The sequence below is a fragment of the Pinus tabuliformis genome, chromosome Q, assembly GCF_031772625.1.
Source record: "Pinus tabuliformis cultivar Carrire ecotype Pingquan chromosome Q, CPIR1, whole genome shotgun sequence".
NCBI lineage: Eukaryota > Viridiplantae > Streptophyta > Pinopsida > Pinales > Pinaceae > Pinus > Pinus tabuliformis.
Window position 1 is genome coordinate 371372136 of NC_142296.1, and position 20778 is coordinate 371392913.

Genomic DNA, 20778 nt, shown 5'->3' on the forward strand with positions numbered 1-20778 from the left:
TGTCCCAACAGTGCCACCCCCTAACTCTCCTTTCCTCTGGAAAACCTTCCAGTTAGGAAACAGTTAGGGTTTTTGGGAAGACAGCAACTGTCTTCTTGAGAGGTTGCCAGCTCATAAAGGAACATTTTTTTTTTAAAGAGAAAATATTATTAAATCTAAACAGATAATAATAATTAATTTAGTTCATCATTTACCATAGTAAAGTAAAATATTTACATTTATCCTGGGGCATGACATCTTCCCCCCCTGAAATTAGACATCGTCCCGATGTCATCCAGCCATGAATAGCTCTGGATAAGCCTTTTTCATCAGCTCTTCATCTTCCCAGGTAGCCTCATCAGGCCCAAAGTGCTGCCACTGCACTTTAACTTGGGTAATAGCTCACTTCCACAGCATTACTTCTCTCCGGTCGAGGATGTTCAGTGGTTCGACCAAGATTTCTCCTTCTGGTTCAACCTACAACATGCAACATCCTAAGTCAGTTTTCTTTTAAAAGGAAACATTTGGACTGATTAACCAGAGACAACTTCTCACCTGTATATCCTGCCATCTGATTATATGTTTGGGATCATAAACGTATTTTTTTAACAAGGAAACATGGAAAACATTGTGGACCCGTATGTGACTTGGCAGAGAAAGCTGGTAAGCTACCAGCCCAATTCTTTCTAAGACCTGAAAGGGTCCACAAAATTGGGGTGCCAACTTAGCACACCCGCTCCACTATAACATGCTCCTTTTTGCTTGAATCCTCACATATACATGATCACCCATTTGATGTTGATTCTTTGCCTTAATTTGTTGGCACTCCAAACAATGTGCCAGATATTCAACCACATCTCGCTTCATACCTGGCCAATAATACTCCTTTTGAAGTGAGGTGATCATTTTCTGAGATCCTAGGTGACCAACATAATGAATTTTATGAAATTCATCCAACAGCAAGCTTTTAATGCTATTTTGATTGGGCACATACAACCTTTTCTTGTAACACAGCATTCCAGTAACATCTACTGAACCTTGCTGATTTTCTTGGCTGGTCGACTGTTGTACTTGCTGTTTTATTTGTTGATATACAATATCCTATTCTGCTACCTTTTTAATCATTTCTTCGAAGGGGCTTTTCCATTCGCTACAGGAAATTTCATATAGACATTGTAATTTCCGACTTAGAGCGTCTGCCACCCGATTCTCTTTCCCTTTCAAATGCTTGATCTCGAAATAAAAAATGCCTAGAAAATCCACCCACCGTGCTTGCCTAGCATTTAGGGTGGGCTGGCTAAAATAATTGGTTAGACTGTGGTGGTCTGTCAATAGTAAGAATTTTCTACCCATAAGGTAATGTCACCACATTTTCAAGGCGTGAATAACAACTGCCAATTCTAGATCATAAGCAGAATATTTCTACTCATGTTCTTTCAATTTCCTAGACTTGTAAGCAATTACCTTCCCTTCTTGCATCAACACGCCTCCTACACCCTCCTTGCTTATGTCAGTGGACACCACATATTCCTTATTGGGATCAACTATGTTCAGAATGGGCGCAGTGGTGAGCAGATGCTTAAGCTGCTCAAATTTTTTTTGACATTTTGGAGTCCATTTAAAAGCTCTTCCTTTTTTCTGTAAGGAAGTGATAGGGTATGCGACTCTAGAGAATCATTCTACAAATTGTATGTAATATCTGGCTAATCCCATGAAGGATCAGATGTCTGCCACATCCCTTGGTATAGGCCAATCCATTATGGTATTTATTTTTTCGGGGTCCACCGTGATCCCTTCCTTTGTGATTATATGCCCCAAATATTGTATTTCCTCCTTAAAGAAATTGCACTTTCTAAACTTGGCATATAATTGGTGTTCTCAGAGGGTTTGTGACACCAACCTAAGGTGCTCCTTGTGTTCTTCCATAGTGCGAGAACATATCAGTATATCATCAATGAAGATCAGCACAAATCTATCCAAGTATTGATGAAATATGCTGCCCATGCATATGATCTCATAGTGCTGCCCATCGTGTTGATGCCTCTGCCTTCTCGTTGCTTCACATGCTACAACAATTTGCTTCTGTTGATATCAGCCTTAGCTACTTGTTATGGCTTGTAGCCTAGCAAAGTAGCTAGGCTATAGTTCCATGCAATCCCATTATACATAGCATATTGGAATTCTTCAGCTATAGGTTCCCTTTCATTGCTGCGTGTCTCTATGACTTGTTCATAAGAGTCTCCATGAACTTCGTATGAGTGACTAGAGTCTCTATACCTTGATCTACTCCACACGGTAGCCTGATCTACACTGCCAGATCCGCATACATCACAGTGGCTATCCTTGATGACTGCAGCTGTTCCTTTTATTGACCATCGTAGATATGTTTCTCATGCCCAACGTATATATGTTAAGTTTCTCTAGTTGTAGAGCATTGACTGTCTTATGAATGTTGTGCGTGTATATTCTTATTATATATATACACATATTGTAATACCATGATAGCATATACCTCTTCATCACTGTGGCTATAACCATGACTGCGTTGAAGGAGTCTCTACTAACAGCATAGATTAGGGCCTGCATGCCTGCATATGTACATGGATCATCCTCATTGCCTACGTGGATCTACTAACACGTAGATTAGGGCCTGCGTGCCTGTGTTCTGGACATTTACGTGGATCATCCTTATTTCCTGCGTGGATATGCCTTCATCTGCTGCGTGGATGTCTGCGTGGATCTAGGTCTTCATTACAGCGTAATTTAGTAGGGCTTCTTTCAACTGCGGCTTCACCATATTACTGTGGCTACCCTTCATGTTACTGTGGCCACCTTTTGTGACTTGTATGGACAGCGTATTAGTATATTAGGCCAACGTAATCCATAGTGTATCTCCTTCTCCAAAAACCCAAGATGTGGAGAGGAGATCACTTGAAGTGAGTTACCAAATGACTTCAAATCCTCTTCTATTTATACTAACGTGTATATGATGAATAGACACGACGTTTGGGCTTCTTGAGCCTACGTAAGAGTTGGTCGGCTTGATAATAATTACATAATCAAAATAAATTCATATCTCCATAAATACTTATCAGAATCGGATGATCTTTAGATCAATCCTACACCTCTCGATGAGAGGGATCCAATAAAAATATCAACTGCCATAAATAAGCTGACCCACATGGATTTTGACCCTAGTTTCCAATTTAACACTCCCTCTCAACTAGGGAGAACTCCATCCGCTGATCTATATGTTTGATTGTACTATCTCTGCCATAAGTGCCCTGCATCGCTTTGCCCAGCTCTACTCAGCTCTACTTAGCTCTGCTGGCTCTACTCTGCTATGCTCAACTCTGCTAGCCCTGCTCTGCTCTGCTCAGCTCTGCTGGCTGTAATCTGCTTTGCTTAGCTCTGTTGGCTCTACTTTGCTCTACTCAGCTCTACTGGATCTGCTCTTCTCTGCTCAGCTATGCTGGCTCTGCTGGCTCTTGTCTACTCTTCTGAGCTCTACTAGCTCTACTCTGCTCTACTCAGTTTAGCTCTGTTGAACTATGAAGAAGAAGAATTGATCAAGAATGTCTCATACCATTCTCCACTTACCCGAAGTCAGTCTCAGAGTGCGTACCACTAGTCCCAGACCAGTCTCAATCGACCCAAAGTCAGCGTCATAGTGGGTACCACTCCTACCACTGGTCCTAGGCCAGTCTCAACCGACCTGAAGTCAACGTCATAGTATGTATCACTCTCATTGGCCCCAGACCAATCTTGCACTGACATGAAGTCAGTATCAGAGTATGCACCACTGGTCCCAGACCAGTCTTAACCGACCCGAAGTTAGTGTCATAGGGGGTACAACTCCTACCACCGGTCCCAGACCAGTCCATAAATCCCAGATCAATGAAGGTCATCCTAGCATAGGGAGTACGATAGATACAACAATGCGTCCATCGGTACTACTATGGTTCCTACCCTCATTTCCCTACTCATTGATCAGATGAGAGGTACTTCCCATGAGTCCCACACTGCATGGGTAGGATGCCTTAACAGGAGAACTTAATCAATCCCGTCCTCATAGGAGAACTAATCATCCTGCTACAATTTATCATGGAGACCACATCATCCAGACCTCACATGAGAAATAATCATCCTGCTACACATGAGAGCGAATCATCCTATCCCACAAGAGAGTGAATCATCTTGTTCCACAAGAGAGTGAATCATCTTGACCACAGGAGAGCGAATCATCCTATCCACAGAACAGCAAATCATCCTATCCCAATGCACACCACTAGGGGAGGGTGAGTCACCTTGTGGTCGTATGTTGCTCCAGTAAGAACCACAAGCCCCCAGAGCTCCCAGAGATCAATGTATACAACATGCAGGACCCTTGTACGAGGGTCTCTTGACGACTCCAAGTTGTTTGGGAAAATCACATATTTGATCTTTCCCCAAGGCTTTGACAAAAGTGTATCGACCTATACATGATCCTAATGCGATGGAGCCTCCTTGGTAATCGACTTGCCATATCCCAGATAGGGCAGTATCTGATGTCTATCTACTGGAGCAATCGTTGAGTATGGTATTCCTCAATAATTGAATCCCACCTCTAGTTGTTATAGAGAATCACAGTGGTATTCATCATGTGTACAAACATCTCACTGAAGAGCTTCCCCAACCAGGCAACTTCATACTCGTAGATATGTATCCGGTCTCGGTGATGCTTACAACAACTGATTTCTGCTTCCTGCTCATCCATGATATCGAATCAAAATCTAAATAGAAACAACACTAAGAAGTGCTCCAGTGATCCTCCACACTATCTGCCCAATTAGAATTCGAATAATCATGCAGTTTCATATTTCTGGCAGTGTATCTCAATCGATGAGTGATTGTGCCTTGAAGACATCTCAAAAGATTCTTGGCACCAATATAGTGAGGCTCAACCAAATATGAGCTCCCCGTGCTAACTGCAAAACATATGTCTGAACGGAAGTTCACCAAGAACTCTCCCAAGTCTAGTCTGACATCACTACTATATAACTTCCTCAAGGTAGTCGCAGTCTTGCAGTTTATCATTTCACATCTGGAATCCAACTCCCTCTTACTTCTGCAAGTGAGAGGATCTACATTTGTCAGAAATAGTTCATCTGCATAAGGTGTCGGCAGGAGAGGTCTATCATCCACAACCTTCGAATAATGGTTTGGATCGGTTTCACTCCTAGTGAATCTTAGCTTCATCAAACATCTATCAATCCTCTCATACTATGCCCGGGGTGTTTTGCTTCAAGCCATAGAGGGATTTCTTCCACCTGTATACATGAGATTCCCATTCATGAATCTCAAAAACTCCATGGGTTGTTTCAGACCTATGGATCAGCTACATGAGGGGAATGTTCCCCTTGTAAGATTTTCCTTTGGTACATCTCAGACATGTACTTTCATGATCCTTTTGAATTTAGGCATCCTTGTCACCATCTCACTCATAGACCTTTGGTGCTACGTGACAATGGACATGGTCCCCAGTGGACTTCCTGTAATTTGATACAACCCTGAACTTAAAAGCATCTTTGAAAATTCTATTTCAGACTTGTACCTTTCCATCGATGAGTGCCTACCTGAAACCTTTGACTTCCATTTCCAAGATGGACACCAAGCTCTTTTTGCGATCAGGTACATAAAGGTGATTCAGGGGTTTCCTTGCTTTCTTGAAGAGACAGCCGTGTCCTTAATGACCTGCTTTTCTGCCATTCGGACACTCCTTCACATAAGGCCCGAACTTATTGTAACCAAGGCATCCGCCTTTCCTTCCATCCTTAGATCTGAACTTCCCAATGAAGTGATCTTTAGGTAGGCCATCAGAAATTTCTGCTGCGCCATTTGATAATATTCTCTACTTCGACTTCACCTTGGGTGAATTATGAGGAACCCATTGATCCTTTTTTCTTGTCCCAACTATCTTCAGTGATTTCTCTTTCACTCCTGCTTGGGCATTGTCTTCACCTCAGCTCTGATACCATGTTAATTTTAGGTATGTTCTATGCCAGAGCAATTTGTTTAATTTCTTTTCCATGTTAGCACTCACATCAGCATAAAGGTAAACTATAGATAGAACATGAATATAAATCGCAGAAGACAAGCCAGGACAAGAGGACACAAGATGTGGCGCGAGCCAGGGACAAACCCCACAATGTGTGGGGAAACCCTTTGATCAAATCTTCTTTTATCTTCAAAGTTCAGCAGAGAAAGAGAGAGAGAGATAGTACATTTACAACAAAAGTCAACACTTTGACTTGTCTAGATCTGAGCATAGATCATCTCCTATAATGATGAGATCAGTTGAAAACATTTTTCTTCAACTGATACCTATCATCGTGCTGTATCTGGTCCTCGAGTTGCACCACTGCATACTGCACCATGCTGCACTAATCATGATTATCATCATGCTACCCATGTCCATGATCTTATCCATCATAATGTTGCTTAAACTAATGTGCATCATCATCATGCTACTACACTTGCTAATGTATCATTGTACTACCCATGCACATGATCTCATAGTGTTTTCGATCATGTTGCTACCTCTGCCTATGTATCATTGTACTGCCCATTCATATGATCTCATAGTTTTTCCCATCACGCTAATGCCTCTACCTTCTCGTTGCTTCACATGCTGCAACAATTTGCTTCTGTTGACATCAGCCTTAGCTACTTGCTATGGCTTGCAGCCTCAGCTGCTTACTATGGCTTGCAGCCTAACAAAGCAGCTAGGCTATAGTTCCATGCAATCCCATTATACACAACGTATTGGTATTCTTCAATTATAGGTTCCCTTTCATTGCTGTGTCTCTATGACCTGTGCATAAGAGTCTCCATGAACTGTGTATGAGTGACTGGAGTCTCTATACCCTGATCTACTCCACACGGTAGCCTGATCTACACTACCAGATCCGCATACATCACAGCGGCTATCCTTGATGACTGTAGTTGTTCCTTTTATTGACCAGCGTAGATATGTTTCTCATGCCTAGCGTATATATGTTAAGTGTCTCTAGTCATAGAGCGTTGACTGTCTTATGAATGTTGTGCATGTATATTCTTATTATATATATACACATATTGTAATACCATGACAGCGTTTACCTCTTCATCACTATGGCTATAACCATGACTACGTTTACATCACTACGGCTATAACCATGACTACGTTTACATCACTATGGATATAACCATGACAGCATTGGAGGAATCTCTACTAACAGCGTAGATTAGGGCCTGCATGCCTGCGTATGTACGTGGATCATCCTCATTGCAGGAGAGGAGATCACTTGAAGTGAGTTACCAAATGACTTCAAATCCTCTTCTATTTATACTAATGTGTAGATGATGAATAAACACGACGTTTGGGCTTCTTAAGCCTACGTAAGAGTTGGTCGGCTTGATAATAATTATATAATCAAAATAAATTCATATCTCCATAAATACTTATCAGAATCGGATGATCTTTAGATTAATCCTACACCTCTCGATGAGAGGGATCCAATAAAAATATTAGCTGCCATAAATAAGCTGACCCACATGGAGTTTGGCCCTAGTTTCCAATTTAACAAATAGGCCTACCTTTCTCACTCCAAAAAACCAACCCTTTTAGACAGTGACATCTAGGCCCAACTTAGACCTATTGAACACCATAGCAGGGTAATCTTTCATTAGCATATTGGATTCCTCTCCTTAACAGTCGAGCCCTGCCTTCCCTGATGCTTATTGGGTGGGGGGCTTTGGTTGAGCCTACTTGCACATCCTCATGAAAATCCTGGCAACGTCTACGCCACAGATGATCCTTTGGATTTTTCAAAGGATTCATAGGCACATGAACCCTTGCTTCATTTGTACCCCTCCCTATTTCCTTTAAAATATATCCTAGGCTGAAACTGATTCTACTGTGATCTTTCCATCCGGACCATCTTATTTTTCATCCCTTATATAGAGGCTTGCATATTTGAAAATGATGTCTGTAATTCTTTCATACTTTCTGTTATCGTTGTCATTGGATTTGGAGTAGGGTAAGTTGTGTTCACTTCTCTCTCTTTAGGCTCTTCCCTAGATCTAGAGTTGAAACGTGCCAATCCCCCTTCCTGGGCCTCTCATAGATTATTAGGTCCCTTTTCTCTCAGCAAGAAACCAAAAATCCCATCAAAATAATCTAAGTGAGAAATCATAAGGGTTGCTGGTGGGGGCTTTATGTAAGTATGCAGCTTTTGCACTATCTAGTTGAATCTCTTGTTGAATTCCTAAATTGTTTCAGTAGACCAACCCAAGTGTTAAGAACTCGACCAACCAACATAATACTAGCTTGAGTGTTAGAAACCCTACCCCAAGTGTTAGTGTTAGGAGCCAGCCACCCCGCAATCTAGTGCTGGAACAGGAGTATTGGAGGACACCGCTAATCTTCTAGTAAGGGGATTTCACATTCCTTTAAGGGGTAATAAGACACCTTGATTCAAGATAGGAGGGGTATAGGTAAATGGTAAACCATAGGTAAATGGAAAACTATAGGTAAAATAGGAACATGCTCCCATCTATAGGTCAAGGAACCGCATTCCAATTCAGGACCTTCGGCATACATACATGCTTATCTAGAGTCCAACATTATCCAATTAACATAATGAAAAGGAGATGAGCATACTCGGGACTTAGCTACAAACCAATGATGACCATCTATTCACGGGCATCAGAGAGACGTATTGTGCTATTCTATTTAGACTGTAGTACTCTAGGAGAGAGTTAGCTCAGATGTGTTTCTTATATCAGGTTATTTACTACTCTCCTTACTTCATTCTTTCTCTTCCCAATGACAAGAGGAAGCCCTTAGTTATACTCAAGTGTATGAAGTGCAGACAACCAAGTACTTATACAAGGGGGGAAATAGTCAATATTTTTTTGCTCAGATTCCCAAATGAGGAATATCTATCTAAACCCTTACCCACTAGATTTTTTTATTTATAAAACCCAAATGGAGATGTTTCTCTTTATTCGTCAGACTCAGGAGGCAATCCTCCTATAGATGAACATAATTAGATCACCATAGGTATTATTGGTCATTATCTCCTTCCCACCCGCTCAATTAGGCTTAGACCTATTAGCTACGATGAAAAGGAAATGAACATTATTATATCACCATCACGATATGACTATATTCATTCCTTTATTAATGCAATAGACAAGAACCACAGGAGATCAATATTAAACACATTCTGGTTCAAGACCTTCGGTAGACATACATCCTCATCTATAGGGTGCTGCATTTCCCTTGCCTCATGAACCAATGGATGGGCGGCTCGCTATGCTCAACATACTCTCACCTAGAAAGGTCAGGTGCTTCCATTAGAGCCCTGCCATAGGAAACCTGGATTCATACAATCCAACTGGTGGACGACAAAGGTTTATTCCAATAAGAGTCCCCCTATCAGAGTTAGTGCCATCAGCTCCTAAGATAGAGATGATGGAGGTTTCAACCCCCATGGGAGAGAGCCCCTATACGAGGGATAACCTATCGAGATAATGAGTTATCAGTTATAATAGACTCTTCAATGGGTAGAAGGTGAAGCGGAACCTCCATTCCCCACTTGTGAGTTCATGGAAATACACAAATACGAATGATTTCATGGCTATGTTAGTTATGACATTGACCCACACCTAATCGTCACATCTTCGTGGGAGGAAATTGTGTTAGTGCCCATTGAAGACTTATTTCTTTAATTGCTGTGCTAAAAATGGGGCTCTCTTTTAAGCCATTTCATTGCCACTTGAATCCAAAGAAGGTACTGGACCTTACTGGGTGGTTTGGGTTGACCAGGATCTCTCTTTACAAAACTAAGAGGTTTTTAATAGGTTCTACCTTTTCAGTCCCATAGGTATATGGTCTTACTCTTTTAGGGGTCTCCTTATAGATAGAGGAAGATACCTAATATCCTCTACTTAGTTGGGTTGTTTCTCGTATTTGTGTGTTGATCGAAATGAAAGGAGCTTGGGTGTTTCTATATATAAAAGGTGATATAAGGCTGGTAGAATCGAAGTCTTGGGTCAGAGGCTCCTCGTTTCATGTAATTATTAAGATAGAACTAGATCACTTTTCATCTTTTTCAATTCTAGATAAAAAATAGACTCTAACTCTATAGATATCCTTTTTGGTTCCTCTTCCAATTATAAAGACCAATACAACATCCTAATCCTATTCTTCTTGTTGTGAAAAGCTAAACATACCTAACATACAAAAGGATTCCTCGACCACAACCAATAAAAAAAATAAATAGAATACCAACTCTACTTACTTGCTTAAGTCGACTTCTTGTACATCCAGGCTATATCAAAAATGTATGACTTCATCTTGGCTTGCTAGATGAAAGATGTATGACTTGTGCCTCTTCCTCTTGGTCTCATAGGGTAGTAATAAGAGTCTAGTGAGGATCATAGTAGTATTTGTAATAGTCTGTAAGCCTAGGACAAGTCTGTAAGCATAGGTGGTGATGAGTTAATGAGGTAATATGAGTTCCATGAGTAATTTATAATAGTTATATGAGTCTATTTATGGTTTACACCCGGCTCAAAGAATGAGATGAGTATACGTTCCCACCTAACTCATGAGGGTACCAACTAGCATGAATACTTCCACCTATCCCACTGCAATGACTTACTACTCTCTCTGAATTGATTACACCTTTCTGAATCTCTTTTATTTCAATAAATAAAACAACCATTAAAAAAAATAATATCTTATTTTAGTTCCACTACTGAACTTACAAGTTGTGGTTATGTTGACTTGAAAGTGGTGGTGGTGATGGGTGATCAGCTTAACAACCTGGGCAAGGTCTATCTCCTTGGACCTTCGGGTCTCAACCAAGAAGCATATGAAACTATGAAACCAACCACTTACCTTATTCTTTCTCACTAGATTGTGGTTTAACAAAGAATCTCAACCAAGAAACAATAAGGACCAATAATTCTTCTATCTAGTTTTATAGGAATGAGCTAGAACAAATTAATAAAGCTTGGATAAGGTAAGGAGCGTATGTTAGTGAAGTCAAAAATAGCAAGTACCCTATGTTCACTATAAAGAACTAGGTGTTAGAAGTCCATGTTCTCCACTATCAATAACTAGGAGCCAATAGTCTATCTATCTATGTACACTATCAAGAAGAACCAGGAGCCATTAGGAGAGTGAAGTTGGATAAGAGAGAAGAACCATGAGAATTGTAGAACAGTGTAGCTTGCTTTCCCTTGATGACTTGAACCTCTCGATGGTTGGGTTGGGAAAGTTCATATCAAAAAGTAAACTAAACAAGTGGAGAAGAGTCTACTCAACAAGATCATCAGATATGATTTCTTTGGCTTGGCTTGGATATATCATAGCAAATCAGACATGTTCATCACTTTCAATAGCAGCTTGCATGGTCGTCACTTTCCTATAGCTTTATGAAGAGTAGATCAGCAAAACTAATTCATGAGAAACATTCACTTGATTCATGTCGAGGAGTTAGAATTCAACAGAGATGAGAAAGACTTAGATTCATTCTACCATTGCTGCTTCTTATACATATGCTACTTCTCCTATATCTACCACCACCACCCTACCTCACTCATGACAATTTATGATAGTCATTGTTCCGCTCACTCAAACAATAAGATGAATTAATAGAGGGTACCCTAAGTTGTTGGGTAGGCTTCTACAATAGGACATTTACCTTCTCTCATGGGTTAAGTAGCGAACCCAGGTGAGCTAATTGGTGGGTGTTTGTTTGCATGCCTACCTCTACTGATAAAAGAGAATTGAATAGAAAATCTTTCGCGTAGCTCAAGTAATACCTTAGTGATTCTGAATTTTCTTGTACAGTGATATTTCTGGCTGAAGAAATGCTCTATTACATCTAGGTGAAAACATAAATGGCTTATCTTCCCTTTCATTCCCGAGTTGACCTTTCAGCCTTATGTAGAGCTCGGTAAGTTATGAGGTAGGATTTGGAATGAAATATAGGGCATTGACTTCACTAAGGTATACTATAGAAAAATATTTCCCCTCCACTAGATATGTCACTTAATAGGCTATATGTATAGTGTGTGTAAGGTGCCATGCCTTATGCATGCCTACCTTCCTTCGGGAAACAAACTTAAGGTATTACCTAGGCATTGTCCTACATTGGAAATTTCTCCCTTAAGTAAGTAAATCTATCTCCCCAGACCCAAGATATTAGAACCAATCATTAGGCCAACCCTGAGTTAGTGATAGAAACAAAGCACAAGATATAGATATATCTTTCTACTTCATTTCATTTATTTTAGCCTAACTTTCATTAAGTCATTAGGCGTACACTTAGGTATAGGAAGTCTTGGGCCCTTTCGAACAGGGGGCCTTTTATAGTAGTAACTTTCTTAGGTCCACTTGGATTCCGCTAGTAGCAATAGTGACCAGCCAAAGCCATTTGGTGTATTGATCGGTGTCTTGGTTCGATCTTCACAAACCCTAGTCGATATGGTGGCTTTCCCAGTAGCTTACCAATTAGTGTTACTAGCAACACCCGACATATGTCCTAGATCTCTTGGCACAACAAAAACAAACTATGTTATCCTTTGTTCAATACTGCTTACGAAACTTAGTGAGCTGATTCCAATATAGGGGGTAGGTACCCATTGAACCTCGTAAATAAAGGAAATTATATCCAACTACTATCTAGTCCACTTTCACCCACTACTATATCACTTACGGTTATAGATGTCATTACGCATTCATTATGGATGCCCTAGGATTGTTGAACGCCATTCATTCTTTCTCTATGTTTGTATGGATGGGCGACATGTTGCTGGTCATTCTTCTGTTTATAACTGTAATTACGTGTTAGCATGGCTCTCATAATATAAGAAATAATAGAACATCTCAACAAACTATAGGCTTTGGCCTTGACTTACTTATCCCTTAAGATTTCTCCCCAAAGGGAATATAATTATCCCTAGAGAGAATACCAATAAGGACCTAATAAGGAAAACTAGTAAGGGCCTTGCAATCTTTGGTCCCATAGGCCTAACTAGATTGTTATCAAGGAAACTATAGGCAGGGGATAGTCAGCTTTCAACATGCCATCTCTATAACTATGAGAGTTCGAACATAACTATTAGTGTATATAACTATGATGTGTTAATTAGGTGAATAATGTGTGATATTAAACATGCTTGATTAGCTATAAGTACATGTGTAATCATTGAGCTATGTTTTCTTCATAACATCTTATAGCTTCTATTACACTTAGTTGGAACAAGAAGCTCATATATACTAGTAACTCTTATTACACCATACCATGGATTTAGTTCATATGTTATAAGCATTCAATCTACTAGTATCTCTATAAGTAAACCCATATCCTAGTGCTCTTTATTAAGATACTTCATCATATCAAATACTCCTGTTCCATACTCATCAAACAACCTGGAATACTTATGGAACTATATCAAGTTCATGAAAGCATAGTGATTACGACATAGAGCTAGAACACTCGAATCGGATTAGATATGTGATATAACTAGCCAATAACAGAGCTCGGATTGGATAGAGATGGTGGTAAAGCCATGTAATGAATACATATCATATATGATGCAGAGTGAATAGACATTACATGTAGAGAACATGCAATACTAGCAACATAACAACAAGTTTGGTTACTCCTCTTCTACATGTGTTGTTTCCATAGTAGTTACAGCTTAGTATAAATGTGAGTTCATTGGTTCGATCTTCTTGGGTATTGTGATTACGGAAAGAGCTCATACTCTTCTCATAGAGACTTCTATTGCCATAGCTATTAAGTGTTGTGCTAATTAAGAGCAGCTTATAGATAGTCATGTCATTAGAATGAATGAAAGCAGCGATATTTTATAAGTGTGATGTGTAATGTTCTTTATGGTAATCATAATATAACTAAGGAGACTAGAATCCTAAGTATTAACATGATAACCACTAGTATTGAGCTTCCTATTAGGTCTATTAGTAACCAGTATGTACATAATATATGGGAATACAAGACCTTTCTTATATGTCAAACAAATACAACAAGCTTATCATAGTTGTGATAAAGTGGAAGCTATCTATACCTCATGTAATCTCTTACAAGTAATGGAAACAGTATAAATATGATCATACATGTTGATTATGTTAAATACATGACTCATAAGAGCTGTGAATACTAGTAGATCACTAGCTTTCATTAGTATCAATCCTATTTGTTAACTAGCTATAACTCCATATTAGAAAGTAATCATAATGGATACTCATTACTAGTAACATGTAAGTTAATCTGAGATCATGGTAAAGTAATGGAGTTTATACTTAATATAATGTTTTTTTCACTTACATCATATACTAATCACTCTTTCATCTTATATGGGAATAATGATCACCTATAGTTACAGCTGTAATCATAAGTTACTAGTCTACATGTTGACACTATTGGTCTATCAATTATATCGAATTCCCTTGTGATTACCATTGTTACGTTCATCTATTATACAAAGGTTACATATTGCACTCAAACCAATTGAATCAATGAGATAGTGATGCTTGATTACCATAAGTACTACTCTATCTTCTACCTATTGAATATGGGAATAGCTTGGAAGGGTATAGAGCTTGGTTAGTAAGCATCGATGATAAGCATTATCTCGATAAGTAATGGGAATATAGCTAGGTTATACCTATAATAGGGTTTTTGAACATCATGCTAATACTTCACCCTTTTGAGACAGTTTTGAGTCTGCTCATATATGTGCTTTATTATGTATATCCCATGGACTTTATAGTGTTGTGATCTTGTTAAGCTGCATATTGCTTATATGTGTTGTATTAGCTATTTGCTTATTCATATTCCCATATTCATCGCATACATAAACCCAATAAGAGCACTTAAGGCATATAGTACTAAGAAACCCATAGATTAAGCTCATTGTACTATACAAGACACCATTTATATAGTACCATACTTTTATTTACTGTGTTCCATATTATTGAATAGAGGGGAAGCTAGTGTAATGGATACTACACAATGGGGATACAAGTAAAAGAGATAGTAGAACACATATCCCTATAAGATAGAAAATGATCGGGCATATACCACACCAGTTAAGCTTAACTAGTACTGATTCCCTATGAAATATGGGTAATGAGTAAGAACCAATTAGGTAGAGTAAGCGTATCCATGTTATATAGTTCATGATTATCCATGTGTTCAAGCATGTTATATGAGTAAAACTTAACCTACTATCTCTATTATATACAAACAAGGCAGTGATCTTACTAAGCTATAAATATCAATGGGAATACAACACACCATAACTCTCATGTAAGCTCTAATAAAGTTGGATATACAAGTAGATAGTACAGATTGAACAAAGAGCATTCCATATCTATTCAGTACTTTATTAGGTATAAGCTTATAGACCATAAGGTTACTCATATTAAATAATATAGAACACATATCCATAAGTAATACAGAGTATAAACTATGTTCAATTCAAGCATAATCAATGAGAACATGTATTACGATCCTGAACAAGGAGCTTTCTAGGTATATCTATGTGTATAAGCAGTTCCTAAGCTTGATACCACTCAGCTTGATTAGTAACCTTGTATCTATAGTTTATGCGGCTTATATATTGTACACTAATTCCGTCTAATGATTAGAATGGGGGGATATGACTAAGCTCGTGATAAGAAAGGTACGCTATTCACATGAAAAAAGCTACATAGAAGCTCTTAGTATAAGCTTGAAACATACTATAAAGTTCATTGATTGGGAAACTATGGTAATACTAGTACTATGTGTATTTGATTGTTAACCTTTCAGTAAGATATAAGTAAGTACACATTGATTTGCATTACTAATATATAACAAGGGGTTTTCTTCATTGATTAAACTAAGCTGATAAGAGCTCATGATTACCACTATATCTGTACTTGCATATTCAACTAGTGCTATTATCATATTCGATATGGTTCAGATCACTAAATAGTGCTTACCTAATGAACACTAAGGATCAATTCTTGTGCATTTAATACTAATCACAACTTGAATTGTTACTAATATGAGTGATTTCCATTACTTTCATGATTACTTTAATGAAACAGGTATAAACATGATACTTAGAACTATACCCATATGAGCTTAGTAGTGATACTTAAACCCATAGTAATATGGACGGTGAAATCAAGGAAACTGAAGCTAGATGTGTTATGATATGAGCTTAGACTAGCTATGTTACCTATGTTATCAACCACTCTAAACTATGGACCCGTATCGCTTTCCTTTTACTCATAGTAATTCGTATAGTCAATCTCTATCTCCAACTTGGTGAATCGTGGTTGTGTATCTAGTAAACCCATTGTATAGTAGTAGCCATAATGACACCTATCACTGCTTAGTATGGCATTACTAGTAGTACCTATTGATTAGGGTAAGATCATTACTAGTATATACTGATTACATTAGCTATAAGTATTTATTACACATGCTCTATGGGAACACTTGGAACCTATGCTTCTGACATTCCCATTAATCCTGGTATAGAGACTACCTATTGCCTATGTTTCTCTTATTCAGTGCATATGTGGCCGTGTGAATATGATGAACAAAGGTAACATACATGTGCTGTAATAAGGAACGGCATTAGTAACAGTAAGAAATATCATTCTTCTAAGTTCCTATCCCCCGGAGGGTATAGCAAGAAATTCCTAACGACACAGATACAGCTCTCTACTAGAAGCTAGTGATATAATGGTAATGATTAGTTTATCTTATTCAAGATATTACGGGTTTTGTTTATAACATGGTTTTAGTTATGATACCTGTATTCTAATGTATGGGCTTAGTGAGCTATACCAGTGTAATGCTTATGATTACTAGTTCTGTTATCCTGTTAGCTGCATGGGATATGGATTAGCTAACTCGTACGATACTAGTATGGTATCACCTCATCATTATAGAGTATGAAGTTATAGTAATAAATACTCATAAAACAACTCAAACCAGTAGATGATACCAAAATGATTGTATATCCTCCAGGAACCAAGGCAAAGGTTCCGCAAAAACTCCAGTATATATAAGTACTTGAACTACAAATATAGAACCCGAGGTTCTACTGTCTCTTCAAGGAGTCGCAAAATTCCCTTTTCCATTTTGGCTTTGTATCCAAAGCAGAGATACCTGGCTTTGTTCATGAGGGAAGTCCTCTGATTTAGATCCCACTCTCTCTAGGCTTTCGCCAGGTCGGACACCGATGATAACACCCTTATTCTTGGTGCTCCCATATGACAGGAGCATCAAGAGGCAAGCCTATAAAAACATTGTTTCAGAGTCTAAATTCATGAAACACTTTGGGGGGTTGGTATGCCCTCCACCAGGGATTCATTGTACTTGTTCGATACCATTGCAGAGGCATCGTTTCATATTTCGAGATAGTTAACACCACACCGGTAGTCATAAGAGTTCCTCCACATCGTAGCGGCGGGTTGCCTCTTCTAGGTAGTGTGACACATCATAGACCAGTGCTTCTTCAAGCCTGTGTTCTATCCATAGTTTGATCTCCACGGCCTCAGATGTTAGGAGAGCTACCTATGACTCTTTAGAGGAGCGGATAACCAATAAACTTATAAGGAGGGTTTAGATAAGATAAAACAGCGTCTATTTCTATGGGTGAATCTGTTCGATATGGAACCAGGCGAAGGCCACACGCTTTGCTGCTGCTAGCTCTGCTACTGGGTTAACTTAAACTACTGCCATAGGTGCCTCTCTATCTGGGTCTTCACCTGGAACCGGAACTTCTGCGGGCTAAAGAGATGGAACTACTGAAGCTGCTTCCTCTGCTTCTGGATATTTTATATAAGATGCTACATATGATGCTACTGGTGATGGATATGCTACTATTGTTACTGGTGTTGGATATGATGCTAGTTGTGCTTATGGTTATCGATCTTGATCTGCTACGACCTGTGTCCTTGCTCCTTCTAGAGAAACTTCTTTTGCTCTCTCTGCTGCAAGGTTAACTTATTGAAGCAAAATCAAAGGCACTTATATCGATCGGTTTCTACTTGGGGATGGGATATCCCCCTTGGCCTATTGTACTAAATATTACATTAGTTACATGAAATTAATTAGATTGGAATTCGTACTCTATAGGCATAGCACGACATAGCCTGACAGAAGGAGAGCCTTATACCACCTTATAGGGAACCTTATAAGGGTAATTACCTTTGCTTATTCCTCGGTGGGGTAAACTACGAAAATGACCTATATTGGGGGGCTTATGGTTCAAGAATTTCTTTAAATAGGCTAAGCAAACAAATGCTAGGGGCAAACAAATAACTGACCCACCCCATTATCCAAGTACATGGCCAATCTTCGAGTTTTTCCTTAGCGTAATCTTGTGGTCACTCATTATATAAGTTATTAATGATCCACTTGGGTAGCCTTAAGTTACTATGATTGGGCTATGCCATTGGAACCTCTTTAGTTAACCTCGACTGGGTGCACTGAGCACATATGGACTTATCACGATTGGGACGACAAACATTTGGCAACTTACTCACTGCATCAGAGATTCTATAAAAAGCTTTTTATTGATAAAGCTTTCTCTCACTGCATACCTAGGCTTAGTCTTTGAAAGACGATCCTTTTGGCACCTCGCACCCAACATTTACCATATTTATCGATGATTTCTTCATTCCATACGACACACTCTCGAGCTAGTTCTTGAGCACTCAAGCCAGTTCTTTAGCGCCTAGCTAGGATATGAATTACAACTTATTCTTTTTTGTTTGTTCCATTCTAAATGAGTGGATGGTTCCTTTCCACCTGAGCATAAAGTTGCTTTTTATTAGTTACTTTAACTTTACCTGGACGGACAGCTACTCATAGTATTCGCTCGTCCGACCCCGACCTTGTGGTAGCTAAGGTTTGGAACCTTATGCGTGCAATGAACCCGAACAATGTGAGATATTCTTTTAGCCTTCTACCGAACAACGTGAGCTCTTCTTTGGTTGATCTTTCCCATAGATCAAGGGAACCTTTCTCTCCGGATGGATATCAAGAGATAAACAGGTCTAGATAGATTGAAGGAACCTTTCTCCAGGTGGGGATATCAAAGAAGTAAGTGAACATGAGCGGTCGAGTTATTCTAGTGTCTACGTGAATATGGAGGGCCCCACGAGCAAGATGGACTAGGCTTTCCCTACCCATGAGGGCTTGGGACCTGTTACCTCATGCTTTCTTTCACTTAAATCATATCCATTTAGTCACACCCCATTTCACTATCTAATGGTTGATCAACGGTGGTCAATCATCCATCGAGAACTAATCCACTAGCAGCGACTGGCTAACATGTATTTGGCATTAGGAATACGGTCAAGTTATTAGCATAATAATGCCCCACCACATAGAAAGCTTCAGCTTCCTGGTCCATTATTATTTAGTTAGACCAGCTAAGCTAAGATTGTGTTCATTAATTATATTGTTCACCAAATCATCGGTTAGCTTTATGCTTGATCACCCTTACGTAAATCAGTATACAGCAAAATACCAATTCTTCCTAACCCATATTCTATTTCTGGGTGCATACTAAATCTTTGTTGTGACATATCCCATTTGATAAGGAAAGATAGCATACGAGGGAGGAGGAAAAGGAAAAGGATGGAGAGATATATTCGAATGTAACCTATTCGCCCTGTGTAATAGGTTCTGAGACCCATTCTAGAATGATATACACCTCTGTAGGTAGGACTAGACTCTGGTGAAAAATCCAAAGTCAAGGGAGGGTCCAAGTTCAGGTTAGGAAGTATGTTCCATTCATTTCATGTCATGTGGTGAGCTTGCCTTACTATAACAAATGAAAAGGTTATCACTTCACTAAGGTTATCCACTTTCCCCTATTCTAGAGTATTTCCATCCAGTAGAAGGGAATAGGCCGGAAGGCTGGTAGGGCGCTAGGGGTTGAAGAATATGGCTCTGGTAGGGCCGATATAAGAGGCTAGGGCTAAGATGCCACCCACTGGCCATTAGAATGGGTTGAGTAGGGCCGGTAGAAGGAGTTGAGAGCATGTTTTAACAAGATTTGTTAGATGATATAATACATTCATTCCCTGACCTAGTTCGAACCAACTGACTATGGAAGGAAGAAAAGGGGATCGAGAGAGAAATTATTAGTAAGTACTTGGCATGAGATGCGTGGTGGGCTCCAGTATTGCAGCAATAATGCTGCAACTCCTAGGGCTCCCTTCTTTACTTTTATCAACCCGGTAGTTCATAACAAACTTGGAAGCGGCTGTGCTATATGCACAAGTACTAGCTCTTGCCGCGACTGTCACTTGATCAGCTGGCACAAGTCTGCTAGGAGCTTAAGACAACTTCTATGAGCTCTTAGAAGAAGCTTTTAAATATGATGGATGAAAGCTAACTCAAAGGAGGCTAATCTACTTTAAAAAAGAAGCAGAAATCTGAAAGGAAATGCAAACGCTAGCAAACCCTAGTTTTACCGACTAACCCTACTGGTGCAGGTAAAAGGATGAAAGCTATAGAAATGGATGCCATTGACTTATAGAAAGGTAAAATGCATGTGACTAAGCTACTTCTAAAGAGAAATATGAAGAAAACATCTTTTTTCATTTTTGAGTAATTTCGCAGAGTTATTATGCATGTGCTTTGACTATTTTTCTGTGCAGAGGTTGATTGGAGAAAGGAAATGCTTGCAGGAGGTTGAGAAGGTGAGAAGAGGGCC